General features: G+C 37.3%; 1 long non-coding RNA gene across 1 annotated transcript; it reads right to left on the minus strand.

Moving 5' to 3' along the window:
- Positions 1–20,484: 20,484 nt before the first annotated feature.
- On the minus strand, positions 20,485–25,776 carry LOC105881595 (uncharacterized). Its single transcript, XR_012918859.1, has 4 exons — positions 25,602–25,776; positions 22,568–22,691; positions 21,115–21,365; positions 20,485–20,865 (listed from the first exon to the last, which is right to left on the minus strand). It is a non-coding gene; the product is annotated as an uncharacterized LOC105881595 (long non-coding RNA).
- Between the last annotated feature and the right edge of the window lie 558 nt (positions 25,777–26,334).

Raw genomic sequence — 26,334 nt, forward strand, 5'->3', positions numbered from 1 at the left:
GTGGAAAACAACGTGATCTCCCCTAAGCCCTGTGCCAGGACAGCTCCAAGATTGGAGGAAACTGAACTGAGCTGATAGGGGAGGCAGTTAGATGTCTTGCCTCTGGTAACCAGCGGGACTAAGTCGGAGGCCTTAAGCTGGAACTTCCCCGAGCAAATAAGACTGCACAGGGCAGGTCAGTAAGAGGGAGGGCTGTGGCTAAACAGGCGATCGGGCAAGTGGCATGGAGGAGGCTACGGGGCATACTATTGACCCAGTCTCCCAACCCGGCACCTATGAGTGGGCAAGCAGTCGCCATTGAGGGGGTTCACAGCCCAGCTGTCAGCGAGCAAGTCCCCCTCCCCCACCCAGCCTAGAGTCACTCCTGGGAAATCCCGCCCCTACACAATCTGCGATGGGCTCCCCAGGCCTAGGTCCATCAATGAACTACTGAGAAGTCTAACAGCCGAGGGGAGTTATAGCCACTGGGGTGCTGGGGTGCAGGGCAGACTGGGGAGATACCTCCTCCCCCCAGCCAGCATCTCTCTTGCCGAAGTGGTAGGCTCCACCCCTGGAGGCAGGGCGAGACAAGAAAACCCACTCTCCCCCAAATCTAGGGAGAACCTGCTGAAACTACCCCCGTAAGGGGAAACTTTCAAGTGTGGTGGAAGAGCTCCCCCCAGTGGCTAATCAAGAAACTACAAAAGAGTGGACACCTGAGCTCTAGCAATTGAGCCAGATGAGGAGGGCCCAGCGCAATTCAAAAAATCAAACAGAAAATAGTCCCCCTAGGGGACACACCAGTTCTCAAGAAACGGAGTCTGACAAACCCAACACACTAAAATGTCAGAAGAATTCCAAAATTGGATTGTAAGAAAGCTAAATGATATGCAAGAAAAAACAGATAACCAACACAAAGAAACTACAAAGAAGATACAGGAATTGGAACAAAGATTCACTAAGGAGATCAAGATCTTGAAGAAGAATCAATCTGATATCCTGGAAATGAATAATTTATTCAGGGAAATTCAAAACACAGTGGAAAGCCTCAAAAATAGAGTGGACCAAACAGAAGAAAGAATCTCAGAGGTTGAAGACAACACCTTCAAATCATATAACTTAATCACAGAGTTAGAGCAGAAAAACAAGAGACATGAGCAAAGCTTACAAGAATTGTGGGATTATATGAAGAAAAATAACCTGGGGGTCCACTGGATTCCAGAGAAAGAGAAAGAAAAAACCCAAGGATTGGATAAGCTATTTGAAGAAATAATTGAGGAAAACTTCCCAGGTCTAACCAGTAACCTAGAATTAGAAATACAAGAGGCCAAAAGGACTCCTGGGAGATACAATGCAAACAGGAAAACATGCCATGTAGTCATCAGACTGACCAAAATATCAACAAAAGAGACCCTTCGACAAGCTGTAAGGCCAAAGAAACAAGTTACATACAAAGGAAAACAGATCCGAATAACGCCAGAGCTCTCAACTGAAACAATACAAGCAAGGAGAGACTGGGGACCCACTTTCACTCTTTTGAAACAAAATAACACCCAGCCTAGAATCTTATACCCGGCAAAACTAAGCTTTATATATGAAGGAGAAATTAAGACATTCTCAGATAAGCAAAGTCTCAGAGAATTCACCAAGACAAGACCAGCACTACAAGAAGTACTCAAAACAGTGTTATACATAGAACACCATAATAAAAACTCACGAATATAAAACAACCAGATCCCAAAGATTAAAGGACAGATATTACAATGGCTCAAGAGAGAAATCAAAGCACCAACATCCAACCCAACAGAATGAACAGTAATCTACCTTACATATCAGTTCTCTCAATAAATGTGACTGGCTTAAACTCTCCACTCAAGAGACATAGGCTGGCTGAATGGATAAGAAAATACAGGCCAAGTATATGCTGTCTTCAGGAAACACATCTAACCTGCAAGGATGCATATAGACTAAAAGTAAAAGGGTGGAGATCAGTATTCCAAGCAAGCGGAAGCCAAAAGAAGGCTGGCGTGGCAGTTCTAATCTCAGATGATTTAGTTTTTAAACCAAAAAAAGTAGTGAAAGATAAAGATGGTTATTATATAATGGTGAAGGGCACAGTTTAACACGAAGAGATAACAATTTTAAATATATATGCACCCAATTTAGGTGCACCCAGATTCATAAAGCAAACTTTACTGGATCTAAGCAAATTGATTAACAGCAACACCATAATTACCAGATATTTCAACACCCCACTGACTGCACAAGACAGATCCTCCAAACGGAAAATTAATAAAGAAATAATAGACTTAAACAAAACTCTGGTACAATTGGGTCTGACTGACATTTACAGGTCATTCTACCCATATCCACTGATTATACGTTCTTCTCATCAGCTAAGATTGACCATATCCTAGGACACAAAGTAAGCCTCAAGAAATTTTAAGAAATAGAAATCATACCATGTATCTTCTCAGATCACAGTGGAATAAAAGTAAAAATCAACCCTAACAGAAACTCACATTTCTACACAAAAATGTGGAAATTAAACAAGCTCCTACTAAATGATTACTTCATAAATGAAGAAATCCAGATGGAGATAAAAAATTCTATGAATAAAATGACAATGGAGAGACAAGTTATCAAATCCTCTGGGACACAGCTAAAGCAGTTCTGAGAGGAAAGTTTATCTCCATAAAAGCCAATAACCAAAAGTCAAAAAGATCACAAATAGACAAGCTAACGAAATGACTCAAAGAGCTGGAAAAAGAAGAACAGACCATCCCCAAACCCAGCAGAAGAAGTGAAATTAACAAGATGAAATCAGAACTAAATGAAATTGAAAACAAGGAAGATATACAGTAGATTAATAAAACAAAAAGTTGGTTCTTTGAAAAAATAAACACAATAGACAAGCCTTTGGCTAGGCTAACGAAAAGCAGAAAAGAGAAATCTCTAATAAGCTCCATCAGGAACAAAAAAGGAGATATCACAACTGATCCCAAAGAGATACAAGATATAATTTATGAATACTACAAAAATATTTATGCACACAAACTGGAAAATGTGGAGGAAATGGACAAATTTCTAGAAACACACAGCCTCCCTAGGCTCAACCAGTAAGAAATAGATTCCCTGAACAGACCAATCTCAAGAGCTGAAATAGAAACAGCAATTAAAAATCTCCCTAAAAAGAAAAGTCCCGGTCCAGATGGTTTCACACCTGAATTTTACCACACTTACAAAGAAGAACTAGTACCTATCTTGCAGAAACTATTCCACAACATCAAGAAGAACGGAAACCTCCCTGACACCATTTATGAAGCGAATACTACTCTGATACCAAAACCAGGAAAGGATGCAACAAAAAAAGAAAACTACAGACCAATATCCCTCATGAATATAGATGCAAAAATTTTCAACAAAATCTTAGCTAACTGAATCCAGACGCTTATCAAAAAAATAATCCATCACGACCAAGTGGGTTTCATCCCAGGGATGCAGGGATGGTTCAACATACATAAATCTATAAATGCAATTCACCACACAAACAGAAACAAAAAGTCTCCAAACAATAAATGCTGGCATGGATGCGGAGAGAGAGGAACACTCCTATACTGCTGATGGGACTGCAAACTAGTTCAACCTCTGTGGAAAGCAATTTGGAGATACCTTAAAGCGATACAAGTGAATTTACCATTTGATCCAGCAATCCCATTGCTGGGCATCTACCCAAAAGATCCAATGACACTCTACAAAAAAGACACCTGCACTCGAATGTTCATAGCAGCACAATTCATAATTGCAAGGCTGTGGAAACAGCCCGAGTGCCCATCAATCCAAGAATGGATTAATAAAATGTGGTATATGTGTACCATGGAGTACTATTCAGCTCTAAGAAACAATGGTGATATAGCACATCTTGTATTTTCCTGGTTGGAGCTGGAACCCATACTACTAAGTGAAGTATCCCAAGAATGGAAAAACAAGCACCACATATACTCACCAGCAAACTGGTATTAACTGAGTAGCACCTAAGTGGACACATAGGTACTACAGTAATAGGGTATTGGGCAGGTGGGAGGGGGGAGGGGGGTGGGTATATACATACATAATGAGTGAGATGTGCACCATCTGGGGGATGGTCATGCTGGAGACTCAGACTTGTGGGGGAAGGGGGGGAAATGGGCATCTATTGAAACCTTAAAATCTGTACCCCCATAATATGCCGAAATAAAAAAAATTTAAAAATGGTCATAGGATTTGAATGAATATTTCTCTAAATTAAATGTACAAATGACTAATTAAGCACCTTAAAAGATACTCATCACCCTTAGTTATTAAAAAAATACAAATGTAAACCATAGTGAGATGACATTTCACACTTATTAAGATGGCTATAATCACAGAGACAAAGAATTACAAATATTGGCAACTATATGAAGAAACTGGAAATCTCACTGGTGGGATTGCAAATGGTACAAGACTGTTAGAAAAACAGTTTGAGAGTTCCACAAAATGTGAAACATGGAGTTACCATATGCCTAAGATATTCCACTGTTGGATACTTGCCCAGGAGAACTGAAAACATGTCCACACAATATCTTGTATGTGAATGGTCAAAACAGCATTACTTATAACACTCAAAGATTGGAAACTACCCAAATTTCCATGAAATGGTGAAAGGACAAATAAGCTGTGGCATATCCATATAATAGAATATTTATTATTCTGCAATAAAGCGGAATGAATTACTGATACATGCCACATCATGAATAAACCTGAAATATGCTGAGAGAGAAACCAGACACAAAAGGCCATACACTGTATGATTCCATTTATAAGTGTCAACAAAAGACAAATTCATAAAGACAGAAAGTGTTTAGTTTCTGCCAGAGGCTGTGGGAAGGGAGATAATGAATGTGACTGCTAATGGGGAAATTTTGGGGGGATGGTAATGAAAATACTCTACAATTAGAACTTGGTGATGGTTGTACAACTATGAATATGCTTAAAAATCACTGAAATACACTTGAAAAGGGTGAATTTTGTACTGTTAATTACATTTCAATAAATATGTTATAAAAATGTAAACAACAAAATAATGATGATACCATGCTGATCATATAAAACATTCCACTACGAGTTACTGTTTTGCCACCATCCTCTAAGCCTTTCCCATCTAGATTATGTGTGCTGTGTGCCTCATCATTTATGCCAAATGTGTTCATTAAGTTTTTCTCCAGACAACGTATTTCTCTCTCCCCTTACACACAAAAAAAGTGCTATACTAACTCACAAATTATAATACCTTTACTATCATAGTCTTTTTCTCTTTAATACATACACAATGAAAATATAGGTCTTTATAACCTTTAATTATTAATAAATTACAGACATAAAACAGACACATACTCAATTTTAAATATTTCTTCTTTCATCAGAGAAAAAAACAACAAGAACAAAAAAATAAATAAATATAGTTAAGGAGGACTGAAATCACAAAGTAGTTGATGAGGTTGTCAGAAAGTGCCCCGCAGACTTAAGTGAGATGCCCAGTATGTGCTGCCTGGCATTTGCTTTCTTTTGACTTCTCAGTTTGCTGTCTCCTGCAGAGGCCAGCCGCCACCAATTCTAGCTCAATTCTATACTAGAAAAGTTTAATGATGTCTAGAGTACAAAACTGCCAACTCATGATCAAGCCAAACTATTGCAGATTTTGTAACCCCAGAAATGATAGTTTCCCAGTTATTTTTTATAAAATCCCAGTTCTTTATTTTCATACATCCTGATTGTATCTCTATTAAAGAAGCTGAGTTTTCATGTCCCTCCATATTTCAGACTCTTTACACTGGCTAGTTGACTGTTTTGTTCTGTGTTCCTTGTCTTTTACCAGGCTGTCCCACTAAAAACTAGTTTAATCATAGAAGCACCAATACTTCTTGTCCAATCACTGCAACATTGGCAGCAGGTGTGGGGTTTTTGTTTGTTGTTTTAATGGAGATTGCCTTTATTTTGGTTTTGATGTTATCCAATTGTTATGCGCACAAAGTTTTACAATCAAATACTATAATAGCAAGAAGTCTACAATGAAAACCAGCATCCTCCTTCCAGGTGTGGGTTTTTGATCCATTACATGCGACCAGCTCCCCATGAAGTCTGACTCTGACACGTGCTGTTAATTCCTACTGCTTCCTTTTGTCCTGCCCTGTTAACACCACCTGTGACTGTTACTTGTGGAGAATTTCCAAAGAACCTGGCCTGCATCAGAGGTCTTAGCATATCTTCGACCTATCTTAGAGATAAATAAATCCTAAGCAAAATACCAAAACAGTTTAAGGTGAAAAAAGGAATTTTTAACAGTTTTATTGAGGTAAAATTGACATACAAAGAACTGCACATACTTAATGTATACAATTTGATAATTTTGGCCACCCATGATACCATCACCACCATCAAGGTAATTGACATCTTTCACCTTCCGAAGTTCTTTTGTGTGCCTTTCTGTGTTTTTCCTTTGTGTGTTTTGGTATTTTTGTGGTAAGAATATTTGACAAGCGATCTACCTTCTTAACAAATTTCAAAGTCCATATTGCTAACTATAGGTACTATGTTGTACAGCAGGTATTTCGAACTTACGCATCTAACATAACTGATCATTTATACCCATTGAACAATTCCCTATTTCTCCCCCCTTCCAGTCCATGGCAACCATTATTGTATTATCTGCTTCTATGGGTTAGACTATTACAGACACCTCATTTAATTGGAATCATGCAGCATTTGCCTTGCTGTGACTGGCTTATTCCACTTAGCATGACTTCCCCCAGCTTCGTCATGTTGTTGCAAATAGCAGAATTTCTCTGGGGGACGGGGGAGTTTTTAGTTCTTACGAAAGAAAGCAGTGATGACTCTGAGACAGCAGAAGATTGCTAAAGGATACTCAGAATTTTTGTTTCAAATTTTACTAGATTAATAGAGTAAAATAATTGTATAGTCCTAGACTATCTTGATTTTAGTAAAGTATTTGTTAAATCTCTTGTAATTGCCTTATGGACATGATACATTTTTGTGTGGTCAATGAAAATACAGAATAACATCTCATAGTTACAGGAACCCAAGGAGGATCTAAAGACTAATCATAAAGTGAAAACTCTGGAGTTATTATTATTCCATAAGACTTTGTATTTAGTCTTGTCTTGAAAAACCATTCTGTCAATAACTTGGGAAATGCTATACAATAAATTTTTATGAAATTTATAGATTACATTAATATAGAAAATTGCAATGAATACTTATAATAATGATTCAAGAAGATATTGTTAGGCTGTGAATATGGATTGATATTAACAACAAGAATTTAACAGTGATAAACAAACAAACAAACAAAAATGCTGTGGGCTTCCAGAACAGAGAGACAATATAGAATCCCTGTTCTTCAGAATGTTACTATCTAGAAGGGGGTGGGGTGGGGAGGCAGACTAGACAGTGTGATAAACATCATGATTGCACATGTCCTATAGGAATACAGAGAACACGGTGGGAGCCCAGAATGGGGGTCAATGAAAGCTTTTAAGAGAAACCTCAGTCTGGAAAGGATAAGTGGAAATAAGCTAGATCTCCATAACCTTTAACCTTGAGAAGCATTGGCCTAATAGCATTTCATGTTCAAAAGATCTGGATCTGGAGAAAAACACCTATAAATTCCAGAGGATTCATTAAAAAAAAAAAAAGTACCCCAAAGAGGGGAAGTGATGGCCACACAAGATAAATTGCATTCAGTGAACCGTGCTTAATTCTGGGAGCTGTATTTTATGATGGTGATTTTTAAATTACAATTATCCAGCAAAATTTATGATTTTGATTACAATAATTCACACCTAGTAGCACAAATTAATATTGGAATTATTATATGTTACATCAGAAGGCAGAGCCACAGCCTATAGGATACCTTTTGTCTCAATATCAAAATCTCTCTAACTGTTAAACATGTCTGAAAGTAGTATAGTTTGAAGCATGAAAAGTCAGATATGTTACATCAAAAGACGCCAGGTAGTTTTAGGAAACTCCTGTAGTTGTAAGGAGGCTAGATTTCATGAAGCTCCTTCAACATGCCAAGATTAAAAGGTTCTGGGACAGACGGAATTCAGATACTCACCCTTTCTCTACCTGGAAACCTTGTGACAGCTTTAGAGCAAGTGAGCTCTGTGGGAAATAGCTGTTGATAAAGGTGGTAGTGGCCGTTCAAAATAGAAACTCCTGGGCTCTCTTTTACCTAGGGGGTCAGAATTAGGATTGCAGATTGCAATTTCTGAGTAGCCCACGTAGGTAAAATGGAATCAAAAGCCATGATTCCTTCCTGTCGCTTCTTCATAATGCTACCCGAGGCACTAGCCAAAGGGACCTTATTTTTATGTAAGGTTTTGATATATTAAGAGGTATAATCAAAAACATTTAGATGGAAGCTCCCTCAAGATTTCCTTTCAAGAGGGATGAGCTATTGGGATATAGGAGCAATTAAAATGTGCTTTTTTTCATCCTTTGTATGAAACTTTGATTAGGTCCCTTGTGTATAATATTCTCTCTTAGTGTTGAAACAGTAGCAGTCATTAGGTTAAGGGCTAAAAATTGAAGCCTAGCAGACATGATTCTGGGAGATCCTCATAACAATAGCTTCCTATCTGAATATAATTTTTGAAATATTTAAAGTTATGACTTTCATCATATTCCATTTATTTAAGTTTTGGGGAAATAGTTAATTATGTATAATTTTAGTGGCTGTTGCTCTTTATAGTTTTCAAGATACTTTATTTTACTGTACATAAAAATCTGTTGTTCATAATGATAATAGCCAGGATTTATTTGACACTTACTATGTACCACACATAATTCTTATCTTGTTATATTTACTAACCTATGTATTTTTCACAACCTCTCAGTGTATAAGATAATATTAGGTTGAATCAAGTTGTAGTTTCGTATAATTCAACTTATTATGCCCATTTAAACAGAAAGAAGCACAGAAAACTTGAAGAATTTGCTCAAGCTTACCCAGATAGTAAGTTCCAGTTTAGTTTGTTCATAAAATTATTCTATTTGGACTATTACATATATTTTAAAGCATGCAATCACTTTTTCATTCAACAGACATTTTATATATGGTGTTATATGTGAGGACATAAACTCAGAAATGCAAACTGTGTGTTTTTTAATTTGCTTACAGTTGAGCTTAATGCATATGTAGTAAACAGATAAAGGACTTACTTTTTGTCAAATAATATTTAAGCACTCTTCTGCTTTATTCTTATGTATTTGCCTATACTGGAATTATCTTCATTTTATAGGTAAGCAAATGGAAGTACAGAAATGTTCATGAAGATACTATAAATAAATACAAAAAGACAACATGCATAAACCAAGATCATGCCTGGCAAACTGAGACACACATTTACTGTACTATGTGGTATCCCTAGCCCTGTGTCATTAAAAATTTAACTAAATTAAACTGAATTAAAAATTCACTTTTTCTGGCCGGGCGCGGTGGCTCACGCCTGTAATCCTAGCTCTCTGGGAGGCCGAGGTGGGCGGATCGTTTGAGCTCAGGAGTTCGAAACCAACCTGAGCAAGAGCGAGACCCCATCTCTACTATAAATAGAAAGAAATTAATTGGTCAACTAATATACATAGAAAAAAAAAATTAGCTGGGCATGGTGGCGCATGCCTGTAGTCCCAGCTACTCGGGAGGCTGAGGCAGAAGGATTGCTTGAGCCCAGGAGTTTGAGGTTGCTGTGAGCTAGGCTGACGCCACGGCACTCACTCTAGCCTGGGCAACAAAGTGAGACTCTGTCTCAAAAAAAAAAAAAAAAAAAATTCACTTTTTCTGTCACAGCAGCAACATTTCAAGTTCTCCATTGCCACATATAGCTAATGGCTGCTGTATTGAAGAATGGAGAACATATAGAACATTACCATCTTGGCCAAAAGTTCTCCTGAGTAATATTAGTTCAGTGGAATCGGGGGGAAATAAGTGAAAAAAGTTGGCAAATATAAAATTATAAAAGTGATTATGGCTGAGGAGGGATAGGTCCATTGTGTGATGGGACCCTGTCATTAGAGGTCTCAAGCATCTACCAGGGGTCCTCAAACTTTTTAAACAGGGGGCCAGTTCACTGTCCCTCAGACTGTTGGAGGGACGGACTATAGTTTTAAAAAAACTATGAACAAATTCCTATGCACACTGCACATATCTTATTTTGAAGTAAAAAAAACAAACGGGCAAAAACACCCACAAGTGGCCCGCGGGCCATAGTTTGAGGACGCCAGATCTAAGCATTTGCATATGATGAGATCTCTGAAGTGAGTCCTGAACTTGGAAAGTGAGCTCCAAGGTTATATTATTTCCATCTTGACAGTGAAGTGAAAAAGGTGTGAGGAATTTCTGGGACCTCACACCACTACACTAAAATTTCTTCTTCCATAAAATATTAATCACCTGTCATTTCATGTAATAGTTCTGAAGCTCTCAATACTCTGGCCACTTTTATGGATTCCATCATATCAGTTTCCCCTTTAAAAAGTTTTGCTCAGAAATTATCACAATATAGTATATGTAATATGAATAGTGTTTCACATTTTACATATATAATTATGCCTTCAGGCCTTCTCAGACCCAGAAAGACTTGGTCATACATACCAATCATAGGACTTTGTCTAGAAATACTTCCCTAACTTTTGAAAGGAATTGTAGTAGCATTGGTTAAGAAAATGAGCTTTGCAGTCACATGAATTACAGCTCAAATCCTGCCTGCTTGACATAGAAAAAGTGATCAAATCTATGTAAAATTTCTTAATCTTCAAAATGGTGCTAATAGCAGTACTTAAATTATTAATTTATTACAAGAATTGAATACTACAGTGTCTATCCTGGAATATAAGTATACAGAAAATATTACTATTACATTTAAGTACTTTGGATGATACGAACTCAAAAAAAATTCCAGGAAAATTAATCTAGACATACCCTTAATTTATTTTCTGTGGCTACACTAAGCATTCTAAAATTAATCTGCCCCTTTTCTTTCTTTCAAGGGTTTTAGTATGTTTATATCACTAACCATTTTTAATCTGTTCCTATCTAAACTTTATAAAATGTTATATAAATGTATAAAAATGTTTTTTAATAATTATCCCTAGATAATGCCTCTTTTATTTCCTGTGTTAAACTAGCCAACATTAGGTATCAAAACTTATATCCTGGCCGGGCGCGGTGGCTCACGCCTGTAATCCTAGCACTCTGGGAGGCAGAGGCGGGCGGATTGCTCAAGGTCAGGAGTTCGAAACCAGCCTGAGCGAGACCCCATCTCTACTAAAAATAGAAATAAATTAATTGGCCAACTAAAAGTATATATACAAAAAATTAGCCGGGCATGGTGGCGCATGCCTGTAGTCCCAGCTACTTGGGAGGCTGAGGCAGGAGGATTGCTTGAGCCCAGGAGTTTGAGGTTGCTGTGAGCTAGGCTGACGCCACGGCACTCACTCTAGCCTGGGCAACAAAAGTGAGACTCTGTCTCAAAAAAAAAAAAAAAAAAAAAACTTATATCCTGATTTATAGTTTCAACTCCAACATGTAAAGAATCTAGAAGTTGGCTGTATAAGAAAAATTTGACAAACTAGAAATTATTGACTTCTCTTAGGCCCATAAAAGAACAGAAGTTTGAGGGCAAATGACCGTTTTGAAATCTAGAGAGAGGTGCATCCAGAGAGACAAAGACCCTGTGATTTGCTTACTTGAAGCACAAGTCACTGAACTCGATAAGCTGATAGCAACATTCAAATAATTGTTTTGAAGAACTGCTGGAGACTGAATGCAGACTAGTGTGAAAGTGGGAAACTCCTGGGGTCCTCAGTCATAAGGGGACCCCACATTTACACAGGCTCTGCCTACAATAATCCACTAGGTTTTTATGGTAAGAATCTGAGGAGATCCTCTGAGCCACGGCAGGTAGATGCCAAGAGGAGCCGTCTTGGAACCCACTCAGTCTCTTTTCCCTAACAAAGATCTCATCTGCAGGGGGAAGGATTTTGGCAGATGGCAATTCTCAAACCTTTTCCCCAGTAAGGGAAAGTGATTATACCCATCTTCAGTCTTCCTGTCTTATCTAATGGGGAAAAAAGTTGACAACATGGAACATGTCTTCAAAAAATAAATAAATAAATAAATTGGGAATGGCGCAAGCAAGGAAAAGAGTAGCAGGCACAAGGGGAAAGAAAACTAAAGCTATTGATGGAAGAATAGAAACACTTTTGAAGGCCACACCCCTGGAAAAAAAGCCCACAAAAAGACTGAGACTTAATCAGGAGGTCATAGACGGCTCCCTCTCCCCATAGCTCGTCACTTCCCCAACAGCCTTCCAGCAGAATAGCAGTGAATTTACAGCTCAAAAAACTTCTAGATACAGATTATCTCTGAGGAGTAGTACAAAGAGAAGACAAAATATAAAATCCAAGAGAGTAGACAAACTACAAAGACAAAAAATTTTCAGTTTCTCATACCTAGAACCACAACAAACATTAAACACAGCCTAGTTCCCAGCAAGATGAACACAAATCTTCACTCAAAAGGCCTATTTACCTCAGTACCATTTAGAATATATAACATGACCAGCTTTCAACAAATCAAAGAACTTGTCAAATGGCAAGACAAAAGTATATTCTGAGGAGACCAAGCAAGCATGAGAAACAAACTCAGATATGACAGGTATATTGGAATTATCCAATAGGAAATTTTAAATAACCATGATAATAATTAAGGGCTCTAATGGAACAAACAAATAACAGGCAAAAATGGATTGGTAATGTAAGCAGAGCAATGAAAATATTAAGGTAAATTAAAAGGAAATGCTAGAAATAAAATAAAATACCTTTACAGAAATAAAGAATGCCTTTGATGGGCTCATTAGTACACTAGACTTAGCCAAAAAAATAAGCAAATAATTAAAGATATGTCAAAAGAAACTTCCCAAAATATAATGTAAGAAAGAAAAGAATAATTTTAAAAAGAACATCCATGAACTTTGTGACAATATCAAAAAGTATAACAAATGTGTAATTGGAAAACCAAAAGAAGAAAGAGAAAAAATAATTGAAGAAGGAATATTGTAGAAGAAATATTTTAAGAGTGGCCTAAAACTTTCCAAAATTAATGCCAGACATCAAACCACAGATTTAAAAATCTCAGGGAAAACAAGCAAGATAAATATCAAAAATATATTGCAAGGCATGTCATATTCAAATTACAGAAAACTAAAGAAAAAGAGGAAGCCTTGAAGGAATCTGGGAAGGTTGAGAGAGGGGCTCAGTGGGGTGGAGAACCCACCTTACTTGTAGAAGAACAAGAATAAAAATTATAACAGACTTCTTGTCAGAAACTTTGCTAGCAAGAAGAGAGTAAAGTGAAATCTATAAAGTGTTAAAAAAAAAAACACCACCTGACAACCTAGACTTCTATATGCAGAAAAATTATCCTTTAAAGGAAAAGAACAAATACTTTCTCAGAAAAAAAGAAAACAAACAAAAACAACTAAATGAATTCATTGCCAGCAGACCTACACTGTAATAAATTTAAAAGAAGTTCTCCAGGAAGAGGGAAAACATTATAAGACAGAAATATGAATCTATGTCAATTAAGGAAAAGCATCAGAGAAAGAATAGATGAAGTTAAAATAAATTCTTTCTCTGAATTGACAAAAAGATAATTATTTGTTTAAAGCAATAATTGTAACAATGTATTTGGCAGTTATAAAATGGGTAAGTGAAATGAAAGATAATAATATAAATGAGAGGGAGGAATCTGGAATAGTCTAAGGCAGAGTAGATTACATTTCATGTGTGGGCGTGCACGTGTGTATGTGTGTGTGTCTATTGAAATTGTATTAAAACCACTAAGAGTTTTTTTAAAAGTAGAATTATAAACATGCCAAGAGGGGAGATAAAAGGAAATAATAAAAAATGCTCAATTAAACCAGATAAGGTATAGACATAGGAGGGAAAAAAAGCAACAACAAATGAAACAAATGGAAATAGTTGCAAAGATGGTAGATTTTAATCTAACCTTATCAATAATTATTTTAAATGTGAATTATGTAAACATATCATCTAAAAGACAGAGATTTGAACCTTGTCAATAATTATCTTAAATGTGAATTATGTAAACATATCATTTAAAAGACAGAAATTGTCAGATTGGATGAAAACCAATACCTAAGTATATACTTTCTGTAAGAAACCCACTTTGAGCGTCTAGGCTCAGATAGGTTACAAGTAAAGGGATGGAGGTTGAGGTACCATGTTAACACTAACCACAAAAAGGCTGAAGTAGCTCCATTAATTTTAGACAAAGAAAACTTCAGAATGAGGAAGCTCATCAGGAATAAAGAGGGCATTACGTAACAAAGAGGCCAATTCTCCTAAAAGACACACTACCGCTAATAAACACTTGTGCATCTAATAACAAATGTTAAAATACATGATTAAAAAATGATAAAACTGAAAGGAGAGAGAAATAGACAAACCCACTATACTTGGTAGCTTTGACACCACTCTGTTGAGCAGGTTAAGTAGAAAATCTGTCTTAATGATTAAACCTGTTAAGTAGCAGGTGGAAAATCAGTAAGGCTATCATGACAGTTAATTTTATGTATCAGCTTGGCTACGCTATGATACCCAATTGTGTGGTCAAATATCAGTCTAGATATTGCTATGAAAGTATTTTTTAGATGTGATTAACCTTTAAACCAGTAGAACTTGAGTAAAGCTAGTTATCCTCCAAAAGGTGGGTTGGCTTCATCTAATCTATTAGTTGTAGGCCTTAGGAGAAAAAGATTCAGGTCTCCCAAAGAGGAAGAAATCCTGACTCTAGATGCCTTTGGACTCAAGACTGCAACATCAACTCTTGCCAGAATTTTCACCCTGCTAGTCTGCCTTGCAAATTTAAGACTTGCCAGCCCTTACAACTGCATGAGCCAATTCCTTAAAATCTGTCTAAATCTGTATCTTTATTCTTAGCTATATCTTTACCATGTTGGTTCTGTTTCTCTGGAGAACCATGACTAATACAAATATGAATGACTAGAATAGTATGATCAATGTATTAATGGTTGATACAATTGACATTTATGGAACACTCATCAAATAATAGCAAAATACACATTTTTTTCAAGGGTACTTAGAACTTCCACCATAGTAGCCAATGTTCTATACTATAAAACACAATAAATCGTTAAAAACAGAAAACCTATAAAGTATATTCCCAGACCATAATAAACTAGAAATCAATAAAATAAAGATAGCTGGAAATTTCCAAAAGTCTTAGAAAATAAACAGCACACATCTAAACAACTCACAGGTTAAAGAAGACTTAAGAGAAATTAAAACATATTTTGAACTAAATGAAAATGAAAATACAACTTACAAAAACTTGTGGAATGTAGCAGTGCTTAGAGGGAAAATTAGAAAAGAAAAAATATCTAACATTAATAAACTAAGCTTATACCTTAGAAACTACAAAAAGAAAAGCAAATATAAAACAAGAATAGAAAAAAAGTAATAAAATTTTAAGCAGAATCAAAAAGATTGAAAATAGGAAAACAGAAAAAAAAATCAATGAAGCCAAAAATTCTTTCTTTTTAAGGGTGAATAAAACTGATAAACTTATAGGCAATCTTAGTGTGTTTACATCTTTATGAAGGAATACCTTAGGCTGGGTAATTTATAAAGAAAAGAGGTTTATTTGGTTCATGCTTCTGTAGGCTGTATAAGATGCATGGTGCCAGCATCTGCTTCCAATGAGGACCTCAGGCTGATTCCACTCATGACAGAAGTGGAGCCAGGATGTGGAGATCACATGGTGGAAAAAGAAGCAAAAGATAAAGAAGTGCCAGACTTTTAAACAACCATCTCTGGCAGGAAGTAGACCACTCATTACTGGGAGGGCTCCGCCAAGCCTTTCATGAGGGATCCACCCCCATGACCCAAACACCTCCCATTAGGCCCCACACCTCCAACATTGGCAATCACATTCCATGATGTTTTGTGGACAAACATATTCAAACTATAGCATGGTCAACCAAGAAAAAAACAAATATCACAAATTATCAATATCAATAGTGAAAAATGGTTCACCCTTACTAATCTCGTGGCTGTTCAAAGAGAATATTGCAAACACCTCTATGCCCACAAATTTAATAACTTAAAGAAAATGAATCAATTCTTTGAAAAACAGAAATTACTAAATTCTTTCAGGAAGAGAAAAATGACCTCAATAGCCCTATTAGAGAAATGAAATTAGTAATGATCAATATTCCAAAAAAGAAAACACTGGATCCACATTTCATTGGTGAAGTCTAACATACATTTAATAGAATTAATACCAATTTTACAAGATTTCTTCCAAAAAAATAGAAGAGGAAACACTTCCCCAGTCATGAGGTCAGCATACCAAAAAAAGGTAAAGAAAACTACTGGACAATAGGTCTCATAAATATAGACATAAAAATTCATAATAAAAATAATAAATTAAATCTTAAATGCATTATGCTAAATCAAAGAAGCCAGTCAGAAAAGGCTATACATTGTATAATTCCATTTATATGATCCTTCTGGAAAAGGAAAACCTATCTAGAAAGTAAACAGGTAAATAGGTGAAGCATAGATTCTCTATGGGTTTGTATGATATTGTAGTGGTACTACACATTTGACAAAATTAATAGAATATTACAGCACAAAGAGCGAACTTTGATATAAGTGAATTCTCAAACAGAAGTGAGACAAGAGACCCCATGATGGAATGTAGACTGTGACAAAAGAGTCTGTGTTATAAATGCATGGCATAACATCAGTGAAAGAGTCAAGACAGGTGCTGACTTGAGTAACTTTGGAAATGAGTGGATATTGCAGGATTAAAAATAAAATGAATTGTACATAAGCACAGTATTCCAGTTGATAAGGCAGTTGGTAAAGTTGTTTCCCACAGGAGTACGGGTTAACAATTCTGAAACTATTGTAGTTTTTTTTTACTAGGAATGAACAAGTAAATAAATGGGATGTGGATGATAGCAGCCAGGTTTCTTAAGAGTGGAAGATTATAGGTAAACAAAGGAAGATTTCTAGAGTGAATCATATGACAATTAACAAGAGCAGGAAACATCAATATGAACCACAGTTTATCTCAATATAGGCACTCATACACACATATCTTTAATTATGCATTTATAATTATATACACACCAGTTAATATACACCCATATATTTCCTCAACCCATATTCCCTCAGCCTACTCCAGAGGTTACCTACACAAAGAGTGTATGTGCTGAGGGAACCCCATGTCCTCTGCCTGAGGGAATCTCTGGCCAGGGATGTGTTTGCCTACATGTATGAAATTCGCCAGAAGCCTCCCTTTCATGATTAATGTTCCCCAGAACATCTACCAATCAATGTGGGCAGGATTTGGTACAAAAACACCCTAGTTTCCTTTGCACCTCAGTGGGACAACTTAGATGTCATTAGGCACCGTCCTTCCAGGGATCCGCAGTGGGCTTGAGCCTCAGTTCTCCACAGTGGTGAGCCACAGACACTTGCTTAACTGGCTGTCCTTTCCTGTCTCTTTCCCATCACTTCCTGGGATCATCCTCCAAATAAATTGCTCATATCCAAACCTCTGTCTCAGTGTCTGCTATAGGGCAAATCCAAACTAAATAAAGTTTCCTGTTTTCTCTTTTTCTAGTATAAGAAAATATGAGGTGAGGCAGGTGATAGTATTTTTGTGCTGTATATTTTGTGCTATATTGATAGGTATAATTAACTCACCAAAACACTTCATTTATTTTTTTTTACAAAGAGTTCTTACATTTATGGAAATTCATAGTTATTTATGAATAAAAACAGCAGCAGGAAATAAACGTTTATATTTTGATACAGTGGGATACTACATTTTGGCAATATGCAATATATAATTATGTTAGTTTATGAAGACACAGAAACATAAATACTGCACATTTTCACATGTGGAAGCTAAAGAGAACTTGAGCTCATAGAAGCAGAGAGTGTAATTATGATTATTATAAGCTGGGAAAGGTAAGAGAGAATAAAGGATTAGAGAGATTGGTCAATAGATACAAAATGGCAGCTAGATAGGAAGAATGAGTTCTGGTGTTCTATAGCACTGTAGGGATTAACAATAATTTATTATATATTTTCACAAAGCTAAAAGAGAGAATTTTGAATATTCTCAACACAAAGAAATGATTAATCTTTGAGATGATGGATTTGTGAATTACCTTGATGTGATTATTACACATTATGTACATATACATCAGTCTGTATCCCATAAACATATACAATTATTATAAGATACTAAAACTAAAATATAAATCAAACAAATAATATTTTAGTGAGAAAAGCCAAATTTGGTAGAAATACATTAGTAAAATTTCAAAGCTTTGCAATATGGTATTTAGGGACACTAACATATGAGGTAAAACTGAAAGAAAAACAATGGAATAACAAATACAAAATTCAGGAGAATTATGACTTCTAGGGAAAGTGGAGGGAATGGGGTCAGGCCAGGATCCTGGAAACTCACAAGGCACTGGCATTATTCTTTATCTTAAACTGGGTAATGGGACACACATGTTCAATATATCATGGTTCTTTATACTTCACACATTTTTTTAATTTATTATTTTTATTTTAGCGTATTATCGGGGTACAAGTGTTAAGGTTACTTATATTGCCCATGTCCCCCTCCCCCCTCAAGTAAGAGCTTCAAGCATGTCCATCCCCCAAACGTTGCACATCTTACTCATTGTGGTTGTATATACCCATTCCGTCTTCCCCCCTCCCACCCTCCCGACACCCGATAAATATTACTCCTATATGTCCACTTAGGTGTTGATACCAGACTTCAAACTATACTACAAGGCTATAGTAATTAAAACAGCTTTTTACTGGCACAAGAACACGGACATTGACCAGTGGAACAGAACAGAGAACCCAGATATAAAACCATCCTCATATAGCCAACTAATCTTTGACAAAGCAGACAAAAACATACACTGGGGAAAAGAACCCTTATTGAATAAATGGTGCTGGGAAAACTGGATAGCCACTTGTAGAAGACTGAAACAAGACCCACACCTTTCACCTCTCACAAAAATCAACTCACGCTGGGTAACAGACTTGAACCTTAGATGTGAAACTATTAGAATTCTAGAGGAAAATGTTGGAAATACTCTTCTAGACATTGGCCTAGGCAAAGAATTTATGAAGAAAACCCCAAAGGCGATTATCACAACAGCAACAAAAATAAACAAATGGGACCTAATGAAATTAAAAAGCTTCTGCATAGCCAAAGAAACTGTCAAGAGAGCAAACAAACAACCCACAGAATGGGAGAAAATTTTTGTAAGCTATACATCTGATAAAGGGCTGATAATGAGAATTTATTTAGAACTCAGGAAAATCAGCAATAAAAAATCAAACAACTCTATCAAAAAATGGGCAAAGGATATGAACAGAAACTTCTCAAAAGAAGACAGAATAATGGCCAACAAACATATGAAAAAATGTTCAACATCTCTAATCATCAGGGAAATGCAAATCAAAACCACAATGAGATATCACTTAACTCCAGTGAAAAAGGCCTTTATCAAAAAGACCCCAAATAACAAATGCTGGCGTGGATGCGGAGAGAGAGGAACACTCCTACACTGCTGGTGGGACTGCAAACTAGTTCAACCTCTGTGGAAAGCAATATGGAGATACCTCAAAGCGATACAAGTAGATCTACCATTTGATCCAGCAATTCCACTACTGGTCATCTACCCAAAAGATCAAAAGTCACTTTATGAAAAAGACACGTGCACTTGAATGTTTATAGCAGCACAATTCACAATTGCAAAGCTATGGAAACAACCCAAGTACCCATCAATTCATGAGTGGATTAATAAAATGTGGTATATGTATACCATGGAATACTACTCAGCTTTAAGAAACAATGGTGATATAGCACCTCTTGTATATTCCTGGATACAGCTGGAACCCATTCTACTAAGTGAAGTATCTCAAGAATGGAAAAACCAGCACCACATGTACTCACCAGCAAATTGGTATTAATAGATCAACATACATTTCTAATTAAGATTATTTTCTAAATGTTTAATATTTAAGAAAAAACTTTTTTTATAAAAGACATCCAAAGGACAATGAAAAACAACTTTCTGATGGTGTCATTAGTGTAGGATATTACTGAAATAAGAATTAAAATAATTTATATTTAGATAATAAAATATAAAATATAGAATGATAAATAGTAAGGTAGATTTTTTTCTCACTAATTCAGCATTCCAATAATTACAGGTATTGTTAATAAACCCACAAGGGGAGTTCAATGTTGCCCACCACACAGAAAGCCAATAACTGAGACAGCATTGTTAAAGAAGAAAGGATTTATTTTAGTAGACACATCAAATGGGAGAGAGAGGTTATAAACTGCCTCTAATCTGCCTCCCTGACCAACATGGTCAGGGGTTTTTTCTCGGGCAAAATGAATAATGTATGAGGGGTGTGAGCATCATTGCTTGTTTGGGGCAAAGTGCAAGGCAAACAAGTGCAGTGAGAAATCATGCCAGTGCATATGTCCCATGATCAAAGAGTGGCAGATAGATCACTCCTATTAGTATTTTAATAATCTGGAGATTAATATTAGTCATTCTTGCAGCCTCGTGCTTGCGCTCAGTGGGTCCTTGGACACGGTCTGTGGTGGAGTATCGCTTATCTTGTCTTTTCTGGACAAACAAGTGGTGTGAGGCTTTGTAGGTGGTTCCACCATTCCTGGGAAAGAAGAATGAGAAAGAGAATGTATCAGGGCAACAGAAAGTTATAAAGTTCTGGTCAGCAAATCTTCCTGAGAATTCTCTATTTTCTGCCCATGTTGAGACTGTAGCTGCTAAGCTACCAGAGCTGAGATAAATCTTACTGTCAAGGTGACTTATACCTGCCAGCCCCAGCCACAATGTACATATTGAAAACTCATTTGAAACAGGAGGGAACTAAAAGTATTATTGAGAAAACATTTTCTACCTTGTGGAGCTGATTACTGTTTCCCCCCTTTTCTTTATTCATTCCTCAATCTTGGAGAATCAGGGTCTTGATCAATCTGGCTGTTTTCTGCTGAAGTAGGACGTAGTTGGGGCATGAGGATTGAAAGCTTTTAGCCTGTTGCTGAAAGTGCTCACGAGTCATAGGTGAATGACTGAAAGTCTCTAGTGCCATTACTTGAGCGTTTTTGCTTGTTTTGAAACAACACCTTAATGCACATTTAATTAATGTATCTGTAATGAGATAAATCAAGAAAATTAGTAGAAGGAAGATCTAAATATTAAGATCTTTAGTAAAATTAGACCTTTAAAGGAATAGAGTGAATACTCTAAGGAATCCAAGAGAACAGTTCTGAGACCCAGTCTCCTTATCCTAGATCATCTTTGTTAATCCATTGTAACCATGAAGCTTATTGTCTAATTTTATCAACATGTGTTTCCACTTCTGTGGAGGTATTTATATCAGTGCAACATGAAGAATTAGCTATAATACAAACACCCCCTTGTTCTGCTCAAATATAGTGATAATGTGAGTCCTAGTAAACAAATATCCCCCATTGACTAGCTATTTAAGCAGTCAAAAGCCCAAGGAGTTCCTTTCTTATCTCCACAGACAAAAATATACCCAAGGGGTACACAAAAAGTACCTGTTCCTGTTTGAAGGTTTATACAACCATTTTAAGGTAACATCAGGGTTAAATTTTTAAACCAATGGTCTGTGTAAGGGATCCTGTCCCTCTCAGAGCTAACAGGCTACTAGTTTCCCAAAGTCTTGAGAATACAGCTTTTGCTGATGTACTATGGTACAGATAAGGGCTTCATGATCCTTGTCTGAGGGGTTAAAACATTTATTAATATTATAAAAATACTGTAATAGTTGAGTTTTTACAATCAGTGGTCAATCTAGAGAGACTGATGGCCCAGTAGAAAGTACACTTATGATAGTATGGGACCCTACAGTCACTTTGTATATAATATCTGATAAGGGGCTGGGTAAGAAAGAAACATGGGACTTGTGAGTAGAGAGTTATTAGTCATACTCTGTAGGTAATCCAAGAGACAGGCTTCTGTAAATTCCATGTGCAGGAGGGTATATTAGTGAAATTGCGTATAGGGACAAGTATAGGGTCAGAATGGTCTTGCACTGAATAAGTTTTTGGATGACAGACCCAACAGGCTAGCAGAGGCAATAGCTTTGGAAATTTTAACTAAAGAATTATCTTGCCAGGCAAGCAAAAATTCCCAAGGGACAATACAATGCATAGAGTATATAATTTCATGTTACTTATCTCTTTTGTGGGGGAGTAATTTTAGGTCCCCTAAGGGCTCATAAGTCCATTGCCTCTCCAGTCCCTCAGAAGGAACTCCATAGTTCCTCAGAGGAACTATGGCTTAACTCTTGTGAGTTTAAGTGTTGAATGAGTTTTCAGGAGCACCTCAAATGGGCTGATCTACTGTGGCTATAGTTGATCTTCAGGATGCTGGTTTCTCCAGGTTTTCAGTAACACCTTGTCTCCTGGCATTATGGAATGAAGGGGCACATCTATTGGAAACTGGAACCTGTTAGAAGCAAACGCAGAAATAGTAGTTAGTGTATTAAACTACTAGTAGTAGTTTAATATAGGAATGAGACTCCATCTCTGGGGATAGAAAATTATTAGATAAGCCCTGGCTGGAACCTCTTAGGAATTGTCTCCAATATAAAATTTCAAAGAGGCTAAGTGCCAGCTTACTTCTGGGGACCACCTGAATTCTCAACAGGGTAAGGCATAACACTTTGTCCCAGGTTAAATTGGTCTTTTCACAAATTCTGAGAGAGCCCTTTGTAAGGTTGTACTTATCTATTCATTTTCACCAAAGATTGGGATCTCCATGATGAAAGCAGTTTCCAAACAATTTCTAAAATTCTTGATCTTTCTTGGGTGATTTTGGCAACAAAGCAGGTTCCATTATCACTTTGGAGAGTTGATAGAAGTCTAAACCTAGGAATAATGTTCTTTAAAAGGGCCTTAGTGACTTCTGATGTCCATTCAGTCCTGGCCGGTTAAGCTTTAACACATCCTGTTTGCTGGAAACCACAGAATACCCAGCTTTGTGTTGTCTGTGTTCCATGAAGCTATTGCCATCAGTGAGCAATTCCTCATCCAGGTCTGACAAGGGCTTATCAGTCGAATCCAGCTGGCTAGAATATACTTGGTCAATGATTTGAATGTAATCCTGAACTGGGAAGTGAGAGCCCATAGGCACAACGGTGGTAGGATTCTAGGTGGACACTGTCTTTAAAAAGTTATATTAGGACTAATCTAACAGAGTACTTGATACTTGCCCAACCAGCCAGTTAGCAACCAATAGCCCCCCCTTCTGTTCTACTAGGGATAACACATAATATGCAGTATGAACAGTTACTGGCTGTCTAAACATAAACTTTTCAACTTCTTAAATATTACAAGTAGTGGCAATTGCTCTGAAACAAGGGGCTATTTTTTTTGCTACAGGTCACTTATGAGCTCCCAAAGTTTAGGTTAATACCTGTACTCCAACTCCTTCTCTTTCTTGGATGAACAAATTCAAAGGTTTATGCAAATGTGGAAGCCCCAGTGCAGGGGCAGTCATCAGTTTTTCTTTAATAATAATAATAATAAAAGCCTTTTGACATTCTCCTGTCCAAGTAAGGGGCTCCTTTTCCTCCTCTTTTAAGGTGTCATACAGAGGTCTGGCTATTAGGCCACAGCTAGGAATTCAAATCAGACAAAATCCTGCCGTACCCAGGAATCCTGGCAGCTGCTTGTGAGAGGTGGGGATGGCTACATGGTTTACAGCCTTCTTGTGATCTGAGAGGAGATTTTGAGTTCCTGGAGACAATTCAAATCCTAAGTATCTGAAATTGGGCAGTGACATTTGGGCCTTTTCTGGGATGTTTTATATCTTTTGTCAGCTTAGAAATTCCATACAGTTACAGCATGTTGTCTTAATTCTAGTTCAGTCCCCCCTGCAATCAAAATGTCATCTATGTATAAGGACTAGCACACAGAAAAGAAAAAAAAAAAAAAATGTCATCTATATACTGCAAACTTACTCCTTTTTCTGAAATTATTTTTCTTAAATCTCTAGCTAGACTTTCTTCAGATAGTTGGAGAATTTTTAAATCCCCAAGATAGGACATTCCAACAGTACTGACATTGGGTTTTAGTCCTTAAATCCTCCCATTCAAAAGCAAAGTGTTCTTGTGACTGAGAAGCATGGGGAATGCAAAAGAAGGCGTCTTTTAAGTCTATCACTGAAAACCAAGCAAAATTTCCAGATGGAGTGGTGAGAAGAATATAAGGATTAGGTACCACAGGATGAATGTTTTCCACTATTTCGTTTATTGCCCTCAGATCCTGAATAAACAGATATTCCTGAGTTCCAGGTTCTTAAACTAGCGAAATAGGAGTGTTATAAGGAGAGTAACAAGGCCGGAAAAGTCCATATTTTAAAAGGCCACAACTAGAAGTTCAAAACCCTTCCTAGCTTGAAGCTTTAATGGATACTGCTTGAGTTGAGGAGGAGAAATTCCTGGTTTTATGTTAATATAAGCAGGGTCTACGTGTGTCCTTCCAGGTTGTCTGGTAGTCCAGACCTCAGGGTCAACTTGAGTGAGGACTTCAGTGAGCAGCTTCTGAGGGACAACCAAGGAGGTGAGCAGAGCTGCTTGTAAGCCACGGGCATGTGCTGGGGGAACTGCAATATGCACTTGTTTGTTTTGAAAGGTCACTTGAGCCTGTAATTTGGATAGAAGTTCTCCACTCAGCAGTGGAAGAGGTCACTCAGGCATATACAGAAACCGTGTGTGAGGAACAACTTCCCAATAGAACAATCCAGTGGCTGGAGAAAATATTTTGGGAGGACTGTCCAAATACCCCAATCACCAGCACTGAGTTTTTGGTAAACTTAGCCAGTTTAAGGTTTAAAACTGAGTAGGTTATACCAGGAATCAATCAGGAAATCAATCCGTTATTTTTTTTTCACTTTATGGTTACCCTGGGCTCCTTGTGGGAGATCTTAATCACTGGCTGTAATTCCCACAGATTCTGGGGAGCACTGGGGACCCATCACTCCATATCTTCTGCATTTAGCCTCATCAATTGTACAGTAGTTTCCCTGTCCCTCTTTTGTTGTTATTTAGTCTGTTCATGGTTTATAAATCCCTTATAAGCCATATCAATCAAATGAGAGATTGGCAAAGTGAGAACCCCTTCTAAGTTCCATAACTTTTGTTGGATGTCATCGATATTCTGGCCAACAAAAGTCACGTTAATTAACGTTGAATTATCAGGACTTTCTGGATCTATATCAGTATATTTCTGATATACCTTCATAATTTTTTCTAGGATGGATCATGGATTTTCATCTGTTTCCTGTCTTATTTCATTTTAGGGACCCCTTTCCTAAGCCAAACCAGGATGAAGTCTCAAAATTGTTGACTGTTACCTTCTTCTCCATTGCTTGGGTTCCAGATGGGGTCATGTGTTGGGATGGCTAAATCAGCTCTAGTTCTCACATGGTTATCTGGGTCTTCTGCATGCAATCAGTCAACTTCTACTTGAGTCTTTTCCAGGACAATGCAATGCTCCTCGGAGGTTAACAGTATGTCAAGCAGGCTCTGGACAGCTGCCCATGTGGGGTGATGTGTGAGGAAAATAAATTCAAACAGATCAATTATAGGTTTTGGATCATCCCTGTAGGCAGGGTTCTTTTGTTTCCAGTTGTACAAATCAGACATGGTAAATGGGTTATAAACCAACATTAATCCAGCTGGTTGTCCATTCTCATTTACTCTTCCTATAGGGACCTGTCTCAAAGGAACTTGCCCTGCTGGGAAGAAGGAAAGATCTCAACCAAATTGTGTGCCCTGTTGGTGTGTGAAGGAGAGACCATGCCCCCATGTTTCCCATGACTATTCTCAGAGAAGGAAGGAAGTGAAGGATAGATGGCTGGAGGAGCCAGTGGAGTGAGGGGTAAGAAAGAAAGGGAGCTGGAGTCATAAGCGGGGCACAGGAGGGTTAGGAGAGGGATCTCCAAAAGAAATCAGAGCTGCAGCCAGAGCCACCACTGTGGCCAAAGCTGCAGCCGGCACATCAGCCACAGCTTGAGCCTGAGCCAGCATAGCCAGAGCTGGAGCCACCGCTACAGCTGCCCAAAGGTCTACTTCAACATGGGCATT

Source organism: Microcebus murinus, chromosome 4 (genome assembly GCF_040939455.1).
Source record: "Microcebus murinus isolate Inina chromosome 4, M.murinus_Inina_mat1.0, whole genome shotgun sequence".
Taxonomy (NCBI): domain Eukaryota; kingdom Metazoa; phylum Chordata; class Mammalia; order Primates; family Cheirogaleidae; genus Microcebus; species Microcebus murinus.